Source organism: Nerophis ophidion, linkage group LG10 (genome assembly GCF_033978795.1).
Source record: "Nerophis ophidion isolate RoL-2023_Sa linkage group LG10, RoL_Noph_v1.0, whole genome shotgun sequence".
NCBI classification, from domain to species: Eukaryota; Metazoa; Chordata; class Actinopteri; order Syngnathiformes; family Syngnathidae; genus Nerophis; species Nerophis ophidion.
The window spans coordinates 8,656,229-8,668,927 of record NC_084620.1 but is presented as its reverse complement, the minus strand read 5'-3'; the positions used below and the strand labels follow the sequence as shown (position 1 = coordinate 8,668,927).

The following is a 12,699-nucleotide window of genomic DNA, read 5'->3' as shown; positions in this document are numbered from 1 at the left end:
AATTTTTGCCTTTCGTTCACAATCATTATGAAAGACATGAAAGATGGATTTTAATCTTTTTAATGCGTTTTAATTATTAAATAAATGTAAAAAAAAAAGGCAATTTTCAGCGGAGCCAAGAGGAGCTACACTATTCCGCCCATAAATTCCGATAAATAACCATTCAAAAAGCGCCAACAATACTTAATTTACATTGCGTGAAATGAATATCAACCAAGTATTAGTGATATTATTATTACAAACCCTAAAGCAGAGCAACTATTTAGAGCAGCGGGTGTGCCTATGTTCACATCATCGAGAAGTCTGCTGCATCCTTGCTTCCTTGCTCCCTGTAAGTTTATTGTAGATCATAAATCATGCCTCTCACATAAAAATTAAATGGCTAAAAATTTAACCCGACAACTTGGGACACTTTGACAGCCATTTCGGAACTGGAACTGGCGAGGACGACACGAAAAGCGCTTGTTCCCCTTCGTGTCACCACACCGCCTGACCCCGTTTGTTCATGAGGAATTACGAGACACATTTCCTCTGAATGGGAATATATGAACATCTTAACAGTCGGCATCCTAATGACAGCAGGCCTTATACAGTAAGTGGTGTTTAATTGTGTTTTTTGGCTCTCAAAGTCTGCAAGGAGCATAATCTGTGATGAAGAAAAAAAAAAGAAGCAAACATTGTGATGCATTTTTCAAATTAATGTGCCACGTATGCTTTAAATGATCCAAATACGTAAACATTAAATGTAATTATAATTGTGCCCGTGACTACATTACATATATACTTACATCATGTATATAAAACCCTAATGGAGGCGTTTGGATGTTTTTTAGGGGCTCTATAGGCAGAATTGAACAGCTCCATTTTAAGCCGACTATTAATCAAATGTATTTAATATTTCAAATACATTAAAAAAAACATCAATCCGTCGTCAGTCTTTTAAAACAATTGTGATTGATAGGCCAAATTCCAAAAAAAGAGCAGTTCCCCTTTAAGGTGTTTCCAATGCTTATTTAGAATCAAGGTTTTTGAGAAATCGGACTAATTTAGTACATGGTCACCTACTGAGTCCACGCTATTTCTTTGTGTGTGTTGACTCACATCCGCCACGGCTCATATTACCAGCAATGTCACCATGGCCAGGGCTGTACACTTACCTTTTTCCAATAGTAGCACTGGTGCTACTAAATTTAAAAAAATAGTAGCACAGAAAACTAAGCTAACCCATAAAAGGAAATAAAAATCATTAGATATCTCCACCATGCCTTGATTTAAAATTTTCGAGATTAATGGGGATCCCCAATACACAAAAACAGATACCAACAAGTAAGAAAAGTACGTTTTGCATAATAGGATCTCCCAAGTTAAGAAAACGCCTTGAAAAATTTTAAGAAAAGTCAAATATAATATCCAATCTTCTTTTAAAAAACTTTTTTTTATCCATCCATCCATCCATTTTCTACCGCTTATTCCCTTTCGGGGTCGCGGGGGGCGCTGGCGCCTATCTCAGCTACAATCGGGCAGAAGGCAAAACACAAAATATAGGTAAAGTGCCCTGGTTTAAGAGGACATGTTAAAACATCAACATGAAAATAATTGAGATTTAATAATTGTGTTATTATAGGTAAACAGTATTATAGGACATCACACAAAGATTTTAGCCAGGAACACCAACCTGCCAACTGCTTAAAGATGCTTTGTGACAGGCTGTGTTCTGAAAACTACTTTTAAAAATGACTTCTGGTTACGCAGTACTTTACCAAAAAAGTAATCAAATTACTAACTGAATTACTCTGTAATAAATGTAATTAATTACTTTAGTAAGTAATAAATGCGTCACTTAAAAAAAAAATCTTTAAATATCTGGCATAATGGGGTTAAGATAAGTTTTTATATGGGAGCAGTGTGTGCACCTGTGTGTTTGCCTTTAGAAGTGATTTGTGACGTCAGCGAGTCCACGTTCATGCTGTGTTCTATTTATCTGTGAAGTTGGAAGTCGGAGTTCTGAGTGATGTCACAGCCGAGTTGTGAGCGTTCCAGTTATGAGGTGGGAAATCAAGATGGCCACATGCACAGACTATTTTTCACTTGACTTTTATGAATATAAACAATTCATGGGAAAATATTGACTCTTAGTGCACATTTAGAGCACGGTGGATGAAGAGTAAACACAGATGCTATTGCTAGCATTGTACAGCCTATAAACCAGGGGTCCCCAAACTTTTTGACCCGGGGGCCGCATTGGGTTAAAATGATTTGGCCGAGGGCCAGGCTGTGTGTGTGTGTGTATATATATATATATATATATATATATATATATATATATATATATATATATATATATATATATATATATATATATATATACACATGATGTCACGTCATCGGTTGGAAAATGCAATTTTGGACAATGAGATTTGCCTCAGGGGCTAGGAGACTCTGAGAGTAACAAGAAACAAGCGGTAGAAAATGGATTAGAAAGGACAGATTTAAAAAAAATAAATAAATAAATAAATAAATACATAAATTTAACTTGGAACTTCCCGCGGGCCAGATCTCGAACGCTGGCAGGCCGGATCTGGCCTACGGGCCTGAGTTTGGGGACCGCTGCAATAAACCATATGAAATAAATGTAGTTTGCACTAAAGGGATTTTACCATATAAAAACGCCCAACAGTACACTGTATATGGCTAATTTACTGCAACAAAAACTAATCAGAAGTGCTAATAACGAATATTATGGAATCGGACATTATTGTTTACATCCAAAGCAACAATCTTCAAAAATAACTTGAGGGTAGGTGAGAACGCTCCCACTTTCCGAGTCGGAAATCTGACCTCGAGGGGCGTTCCAATTGAAATTCCGACTAGGAACTCTGCAATTCCGACTTCCCAGTTCAAATAGAACACACCGTAGGTCTGAGTCTCACGGGCATTTTAGTTTGAGCTATGTTGTCAGCTAAGCATCCTGGCAGCAGCAGCTCTTTCGAATTGGTCACTGGTTTGTGTTCCCTCTGCATAATAAATTCATTGGATGTGCTTTCATTGTTCAAGTTTGTCACTTCAGTCATTGATTTGTTGTTCAATATGTCCTCTGACCCTCGTATTTACAAGCGTGCAGTGCAAATTGTGTCAAGTTTTAAGGTGATGTAAAAAAACATTGTCTTTTACAGACTGACTAAGACCTTTTTCTTCCATGTTGGAAGACTGAATGTCTGAGCTACGGACTCCAGCCTCGCTTCTCAATGTGCATGGCGCAGGTGGGATGGACACACACAGCTTCTGCTGCGCACAAAGTGATCAATGACATTTCTGCGTCAATCGCTTGTCCATTTGGTTAGGATTATGGTTTAACTTTATTGCAAACATGCTATACAAACAGGAAAAACTTTTACTCTAGTTTGATCAAATCGTGATGCTTTTTTTTTAGAAGCGAAATGCGATGAAAAGGTTGAAATCCTTATTTGCACATGTGCGACAGGTTTTGTTCCCCAGGTCGTACAGTCCCTTTTTGCGAGAACATATTTCGCACTGTAGAGCCCAGTTTCAAGTCACTTTGTTTTGACTAAGACTGCAAAATAAGTCACAGTTGGACAAAACATCAATTGCAAGTGCCAGCAGGTGAGAAACACAATTGAATTCAAGAAACAACTTGTAGCAAAGTACAAACGACTTTGGAGCATGCGGGGCTCTCTCCTTGCGTCCTCCATCTCCACTCATCGTGGTCTTCGCCAACTAAAGCCTCCGTAATCTTCTATGTTCTTTGTATCCATTTATTTTCTGCACAACTAGAATTATTCTCCATGAAATGTGTTTTGTGTGCATATTTTCGGGTGTCTCTATTTCTTAAGAGTACAATTTGATCTTCGTCGGACCTTCTGGAACGGATTACGAAGGACAACCGAGCTACAAACCTAGCTACAGTATTGTAATCTATTTGTGTTTCTCTTTATAGTGTTATCGTGTTTGCATTTCTTAGCTTTTTGTGTCGCACGCAGACGGGGGAGCAATCACAATAGTTATATCCATCCATACACCCATTTACTACCGCTTGTTCCTTTCGGCATGTCTTTATTTGAAAGAGTACCCCGTAAGTTTTGGCTTTGCGCATTGTTCTGGAGTCTTTCCCTCAATTTATTTCACAAAAGGTGATGTTATCATGTATTACAGGAGGGGAGCATCCATTATTTAGATTTTTTCCGGAGATTCCTATACAGCTGACGCTCCGGGGCTAGTAAAGTTTTGATTGATACAACTTGTGGCTCATAATGCAAGCATAAAATGTAGCATAAACACGTTGAGCCTGCATGTGTCTTACAGTTTACACAGCACACACGTCACTGAAGGTTACTGACATACAAGCTCTCATGCGCACATCATGAACTAGATACTGTACAACAAAAAGGTGCTTATTGACAACAAAATATTTATGTTTGGAACCTGGGGCCGCTCATAAGTTTCTCCAGAGCGCACAAGGCAGCTATGAGCAAGACTGCGCTGCCATGGAAGCACCCCACCACAACCAGCCACAGGACAGTGTGTATTTTACACTAATGGGAAATTAGCAGACGTGTGCTGCTGCCCTGTACAAAATGTAACAAGTCCGGATTACAAATGTAAGTAGGGGACGGCGATCCAAATGTGCAGCGCGGCCAAGGAGTGTCAAATGTTAGGCGGCTGTGCCATAGAAGCACTGTTCAAAACAAGTGCCATAACTACCTAATAATATCCATTGTTCTGTTAGACATGCAGAACCGGTAATGCTGTCAGACTCAAGAGTCAGCAGCAATGATTATGAGAGGCATCAATCTTTTTTGTGTGTTTTTTGGGGTCAATCTTGAGTGAATGCAACAGCGCAAGTTTGTAAAGCCTCAGGCAGAGCCTGACAATGTGTTACTGTTGGTTTACATAAATCATTAAACACTCTGCTGCTCTTAAGGCTGAAAGAGACAGCGAGCAAAGGAGCTTTAGGGGCACCATGATTGAATAAAATAAGCATAAAATTAAATATGGATGATGATGCTGATAATTCATTGCTGAAGTAAATAAAAACATCCTCAACAGTCCTCATTTTAACACAAGTACTTGCGAAATTCTCATTTAACCATCATAAAGTTCTGTCTTGTTCTCATATCATTGAAACTTTTTCCACTAATATTTTAAAACGTTATGCATTGTCTTGTAATACACATATTTTTTTTTTATGTACTTTATTTTGATAAAATGAAAACATATCCCTTGTCATGTTACAAGCATAATCTTTGTATTACTTCATTATTTATTTGGACAAAATGTATATTATTACATTTTTATCTACAGTAGTATCTTATTCAAGACGGACGTTTGCACTTTATTGATCTCGATGTTGGTGATTGTTTATTTTCAGGCAATGTGCAATGCTACATTTAGGTCAACATATTTATTATTTTCAAGCAGAAGGATTGCTTCCCAAGGAAAGCTCTTAATTTAATTATTAAAAAAAATGATACCATAGAAAGTACAATGTATATCTGGCCTAAACAGAACATTATACAAATTAGAATTGTGCTAAGAGTAAGACACAGAGTATGCAGTGTCATTTCAAACTACGAGTTGTTGATTAAATAAAAGAAAAACTTTAGACTTTTCTGTCATTTGTAAAGATGGGGGAAACAATAAATGTTAAGATGCATAAAAATTCTGACATGGATGATTATAGAATTGATTAGTAAACATACATAATCGATTTATCCATCCATCCATTTTCTACCGCTTATTCCCTTTGGGGTTGCGGGGTCGCTGGTACCTATCTCAGCTACAATCGGGCGGAAGGAGGTGTACACCCTGGACAAGTTGCCACGTTATCGCAGGGCCAACACAGATAGACAGACAACATTCACACTCACATTCACACACTCTGGCCAATTTAGTGTTGCCAATCAACCTATCCCCAGGTGCATGTCTCTGGAGGTGGGAGGAAGCCGGAGTACCCGGAGGGAACCCACGCAGTCACGGGAAGGACATGCAAACTCCACACAGAACGATCCTGAGCCCGGGATTGAACCCAGGACTACTCAGGACCTTCGTATTGTGAGGTAGACGCACTAACCCCTCTTTCACCGTGCTGCCCACATAATCGGTGTATTTCTTATAAATAAAGTAATGCAGACAGTTCTAAAATTTGGCTGACTGCAGCGAGCAACCTCACCCAGAGATCCGACTAGCTCCTGTATTTTAAGGCTTTTATGTTCCAGTTTTGCACACATTTCCATTAATTTAATAAACGTGGGAATTGAACGGTTTCTTATTACAAATGCAATGGTTTTACAAGTGATGAACGCTTATTTAGGGAAACAAAAAGAAAAGTAAAACTTCATCATTATAAATATTAGGGGTGTGGGAAAAAATCGATTCGAATACGAATCGAATCGAATTTGTTGTGCGATTCACAATCGATTGTCATTTTTTTTAGAAATAGATTTTTATTTTTTGTAATACAATTCCAAAACCAAACCTGACCCAGCAACACTCAGAACTACAATAAACAGAGCAATTGAGAGGAGACATTAGCACGACACAGAACAAACCAAAAGTAGTGAAAGAAAAATGAATATTATCAACAACAGTATCAATATTAGTTATAATTTCAGCATAGCAGTGATTGAAAATCCCTCATTGACATTATCATTAGACATTTATAAAAAATGAAAAAAAGAACAATAGTGTCACAGTGGCTTACATTTGCATCGCATCTCATAAGCTTGACAACACACTGTGTCCAATGTTTTCACAAATATAAAATAAGTCATCTTTTTGGTTCGTTTAATAGTTAAAACATATTTACATTATTGCAATCAGTTGATAAAACATTGTCATTTATAATTATAAAATATGTTGTTTTTTTTTAATCTACTACTTTGCTAGCATGTCAGCAGACTGGGGTAGATCCTGCTGAAATCCTATGTATTGAATGAATACAGAATCGTTTTGAATGGAAAAAATATCGTTTTTGAATCGAGAATCGCGTTGAATCGAAAAAAATCGATATATTATCGAATCGCTACCCCAAGAATCGATATTGAATCGAATCGTGGGACACCCAAATATTCGCAGCCCTAATAAATATATTGAAGATGCATTAATAATTGATTTTTAATCTAATCGTAGCTCCTAATTCATAATCGAATGGTGAGGTGCACAAAGATTCCTAACTTTAGACATTTGTATTCAATGGTATCGTTAAAAAGTAGGGGGAAAATAAGGTAAATACATTTTTTTGTAAAATAAACTGGGATTTTATTTTTTTACCATATCGCCCAGGCCTATACACCAACTCCGTCATCGTAGTAATGTGGTACTTTGGTCTCTGTACATCCAATTTTGACAAAATAATTTGCTAAAATTAATTACAATTCCATGCCTTAGGGACTCTGTTTGCAAAATAAGCCACTGAGAGTTCAATTAAATTTATGAGTGCCAGCACTTTGATAAAGAAGATGAGTAACACTATTAATTACAGGTGTCCCAATCTGATATTGATATTGGTCTGATATACAGCAAAAACAAACGAATGATATTGGGTCCGGCAGCACATTTAAATGTCGAACAACGAGCACACAAGGTTGGTCTTTTCAGGTATTTTAGTCAAGTCATTTACAAAAGGTAAACATGGTATGCTACAGACTACTCAGAGCAAGCAGCTACACAGCTGCTAAACCCACAATAGCATACAAGGTAGACTTTCGTAATAGGTGTCATTCATTGAATAATCCATCCATCCATTTTCTACCCGCTTATTCCCTTTGGGGTCGCGGGGGGCACTAGTGCCTATCTCAACTACAATCGGGCGGAAGGCGGGGTACACCCTAGACAAGTCGCCACCTCATCGTAGTCATTGAATAATATTCAGTCTTAAACAGCACATTGGTTTAAAATTGCATATTATTTACACATAAAAAGTCTCCAAGGAGACAGTCTATTAAAAAGTATCCAGTAATAAATGTGTCCGCATCATTCAACTTACGGCATCATAAATAGGGTTGTCCCAATACCAAAAATGTACTTTATTAGTACCGCTATACCGTACAACCCAAGTCATGAACTTAACTTTATGAACTATTGTGACCACTAGGTGTTGCCAAAAAACAAATAACCACTCCACTTCAAATTCAAGACAGCATAAGTCTCTCATAAGTTTAGTGTTTTTACAGGTATTTTTTAGTTCTGGTTCCTAATTGGGTCAGTCCTCCTGGACCGTGAAGTTTCTGAAGTGAAGAGTGAAGTGAGTTATATTTATATAGCGCTTTTCTCCAGTGACTCAAAGTGTTTACATAGTGAAACCCATTATCTAAGTTACATTTAAACCGGTGTGGGTGGAAACTGGGAGCAGGTGGGTAAAGTGTCCTGCTCAAGGACACAACGTTAGTGACTAAGATGGTGGAAGCAGGGATCGAACCCGGAACCCTCAAGATGCTAGCATGGCCGCTCTACCAATCAATTGACTTAGTTGTGATTTCCTTCTCTGCATGAAAGTTTAAAATGAGCATATATTAATGCAGTATGAAGAAGAATGTTTTAATGTAGACACATAGAATCATCATACTGCTGTGATTATATGTATCAAGTGTTAATTCAAGGCTAAGGTAAAATATCGAGATATATATCGTGTATCGCGATATGGCCTAAAAATATTGAGATATTAAAAAAAGTCCGTATTGCCCAGCCGTAAGTTAAAAGCTACACAATCAATCAAAGTTTATTTATATAGCCCTAAATCACAAGTGTCTCAAAGGGCTGCACAAACCACAGCGACATCATCGTTAGAGCCCACATAAGGGCAAAGAAAAACTCACACCCAATGGGATGTCGGTGACAGTGACAATAATGACTATGAGAAACCTTGGAGAAGACTGCAATGGATGTCGAGCGGGTCTAGCATGATATTGTGAAAGTCCAATCCATAGTGGATCTAACATAACGATGAGAGTCCAGTCCCAAGTGGATCCAATACAGTAGTGAGAGTCCCGTCCAAAGTGGAGCCAGCAGGAAACCATCCCAAGCGGAGGCGGATCTGCAGCGCAGAGATGTCCATGGTGTGCACCTTCGCATTATTATGAAAATGCTTACAGTGGGGCAAAAAAGTATTTAGTCAGCCACCGATTGTGCAAGTTCTCCCACTTAAAATGATGACAGAGGTCTGTAATTCTCATCATAGGTACACTTCAACTGTGAGAGACAGAATGTGAAAAAAATCCAGTAATTCACATTGTAGGAATTTTAAATAATTTATTTGTAAATTATGGTGGGAAATAAGTATTTGGTCAACCATTTAAAGCTCTCATTGATGGAAGGAGGTTTCGGCTCAAAATCCCACGATACATGGCCCCATTCATTCTTTCCTTAACACGGATCAATCGTCCTGTCCCCTAAGCAGAAAAACAGCCCCAAAGCATGATGTTTCCACCTCCATGCTTCACAGTAGGTGTGGTGTTCTTGGGATGCAATTCAGTATTCTTTCACAATGAGTTGAGTTTATACCAAAATGGATACATGGATGATACAGCAGAGGATTGGTAGAATGTCATGTGGTCAGATGAAATCAAAACAGAACTTTTAGGTATAAACTCAACTCGTCGTGTTTGGAGGAAGAAGAATGCTGAGTTGCATCCCAAGAACACCAAACCTACTGCGAAGCATGGGGGTGGAAACATCATGCTTTGGGGCTTTTTTTCTGCTAAGGGGACAGGACGATTGATCCGTGTTAAGGAAAGAATGAATGGGGCCGTGTATCGTGAGATTTTGAGCCAAAAACTCCTTCCATCAATGAGAGCTTTGAATGGTTGACCAAATACTTATTTTCCACCATAATTTACAAAAACATTCTTTAAAATTCCTACAATGTGAATTCCTGGATTTTTTTTTTCACATTCTGTCTCTTACAGTTGAAGTGTACCTATGATGAAAATAACAGACCTTTGTCATCATTTTAAGGGGGAGAACTTGCACAATCGGTGGCTGACTAAATACTTTTTTTCCCCACTGTAGCTGTCATCACATTACATAATGCCTCACAATAATTGGACCATTGTACATCACTGAATGCAGGTCAATTAGCCTCATTGTGTTTATATATTCTATGTTTATATATTATATATTTTGGGCTTCATGTTGGCAGAGGGGTTAGTTCGTCTGCCTCAAAATACGAAGGTCCTACAGTCCTGGGTTCAATCTCAGGCTCGGGATCTTTCTGTGTGGAGTTTGCATGTTCTCCCCGTGAATGCGTGGGTTCCCTCCGGGTACTCCGGCTTCCTCCCACCTCCAAAGACATGCACCTGGGGATAGGTTGATTGGCCCTAGTGTGTGAATGTGAGTGTGAATGTTGTCTGTCTATCTGTGTTGGCCCTGCGGATAAGGTGGTGACTTGTCCAGGGTGTACTTCGCCTTCCGCCCGATTGTAGCTGAGATACGCGCCAGCGCCCCCCGCGACCCCAAGAGGGAATTAGTGGTAGAAAATGGATGGATGTTTATATATCCGGACAATTACGCATTGGCAATGCAATTGCAAATGGCTGCATGGGAGCAGACGGCGTCCCTGCAGCAGAAGCAGCCCTGCGCCGTTTAATTGGATGAGCAGTGATCCCTTCATCTCGACACCAAAAAGAGGGCTCAGTGGCTGCAGAACCACACGAACCAGCAGGTAACGTGAAGGAATGCAAAAATCGTTCCAACATCCATCACGGTCACGGGAAGAAGGAATTCCTGCAGACCGAGGCTGAGAGGGGTGAGGGTATTATGGACATTTCCACGTTTCCAAACTCAAGGAAACTCAGGTGGTTGGGGGAACTTGGATCGACAGCTCGGTCTAAACGTGGGGATCACAAGTTGGAATTTAAACCTGAAATAACACCCAATGCAGACAACCGATGACAAGGAGTGCCACCAACGCGTGGGCAACTATGCACAATACTTTCATGTCATTTACCCATCCATCCATTTTCTACCGCTTATTCCCTTTCGGGGTCGCGGGGGGGGGCTGGCGCCTATCTCAGCTACAATCGGGCGGAAGGCTGGGTACACCCTGGACAAGTCGCCACCTCATCATTTACCATAAATCATAATTCCCCGGAAATCTTTTCTGACAGTTTTTTTCTTTTAAAAAAAAAAAAAAAAACCTACGCCAGTGTGCACGGTTAGGTTAGCACATTAGCTGGCGGGCGTTAGCCTGTGTTGATTGAAAAGAACACACAAACCCTGCAACACACAGATTGACAGCTCGGGGCGGGGGAGAACTCATCCAGGAGCAGAGAAGAAGGGAAAGCATAACGAAGAAGGTGCATCGCAGATGTGGGAGCACGCCGGCTGATGAGCCACCATGGCTGGGAGCCGCGCCGCCAAATGCCCGACGTCAGTATCTTTTACCCGGGACAGAGAACGTTAGCCACGTTAGCTTGGGTGAAGCTAACCACCAACGGCAGCGACCGAGCCGCGGCTTGCTCGTGTTCGGACATCGCCCGCCAAACGGGAGACTTCACGGCCGTTAGCTTGCCCTCCGAGGCGGCGAACGCAAGCAGCCCGAAGCAGACGCGGCCGTGTGGTTATGTCGAAGCGGGAAAAGAGGGTAGAATAAGGAGAAATACTTACTGCTTTCTCTGAGGAGCACCCGGAGTCCCTCCAGCCCTCTCTCTCTCACTCTCTCTCCCCCTCACTCTCACAGACTCAGAGGCTCGCTCCCCTGGACTGAGGTACTAGCCCCGCCTACCGTGACGTCACGGCCACAACCAAGCGCGTACACAGAGAGTCGCGAGCAGTCAAGAGAGTTGCCCCTCTTTGTCAAGACAGCTCGCATTGAAACTGGGGCCACGTGTGAAAAGAATGTACTGAATTTGATAATTAAAACATGTGTAATGACGAAATACCTATTTCTATCATGTATCTGTTAAAATCATTTCACAAGAGTTATCTGTTATCTGGTTTGTAGGCAAAAACGGAAGTGCTTGTTGTGCACATCTTGCGTCTCCGTGGTCTCTTTTTCCACAACCCCTCCTGAGTCACAGGAGGCGGGACCTAAGCGGCTAGTGTGGATTCCCATTGGCTCAGCCTGCATATCAGTCGCCAATGGAAACGGTTACGTCACAACACCTCCACCCCCTTCCCTTTCCTAGTACTCCCTCACTGCTCTCACGACCCTATTTAATAATGATAATAATAATTATCATGAAATAATTCAAAAGTTCACAGCATCTTTTAACACAGCATGCAAAAATCACTCACTATCACCTTTTTCCTGTTTGACAGTCATCACTGACTCCACCGAGGCTCCTCTGCGGGTCCTCCCCCTTGCACCTAATCGAACCTGACGTCATTCTTTCCATGACGTAGCGTTTCTTTCTTCTTCGCCTTCAGTAATCTTTGTGACTGTTTTAGTGATCTATTCAAGCACTGCTGAAATCCAACCAAGTGTATTTGCACAACAATGCAAACAGAGAGCACTTTTTTTTAAAGTTGACATATTGGCACATTTTCGCACATGTCATTTCTTACGATGCCAAAAAGATCACCGGGTTAAAATTTGTAATTAGTGGTTGTAGATGATAAACAGAGCAGGTGGGGTCATGCTTGGGGTCAAACCTGCAGTGTGTAATATACCTGCTGCCTCGACATAATGAGACTTATCATTAACGCCTCAGAGTGCAGGAGTGCCTTCATCACAAGGAGGTGGGG

General features: G+C 40.4%; 1 protein-coding gene across 1 annotated transcript in view; it reads right to left on the bottom strand.

Annotated features, from left to right (window-relative positions):
- atp2b1a (ATPase plasma membrane Ca2+ transporting 1a) overlaps window positions 1-11,769 on the bottom strand; it is a 70,348-nt gene extending 58,579 nt beyond the window's left edge. The window contains exon 1 of the mRNA XM_061912230.1: window positions 11,620-11,769. The gene's annotated coding sequence lies outside the window, so the exon portion shown is untranslated. The remainder of the gene's footprint in view (window positions 1-11,619) is intronic.
- Between the last annotated feature and the right edge of the window lie 930 nt (window positions 11,770-12,699).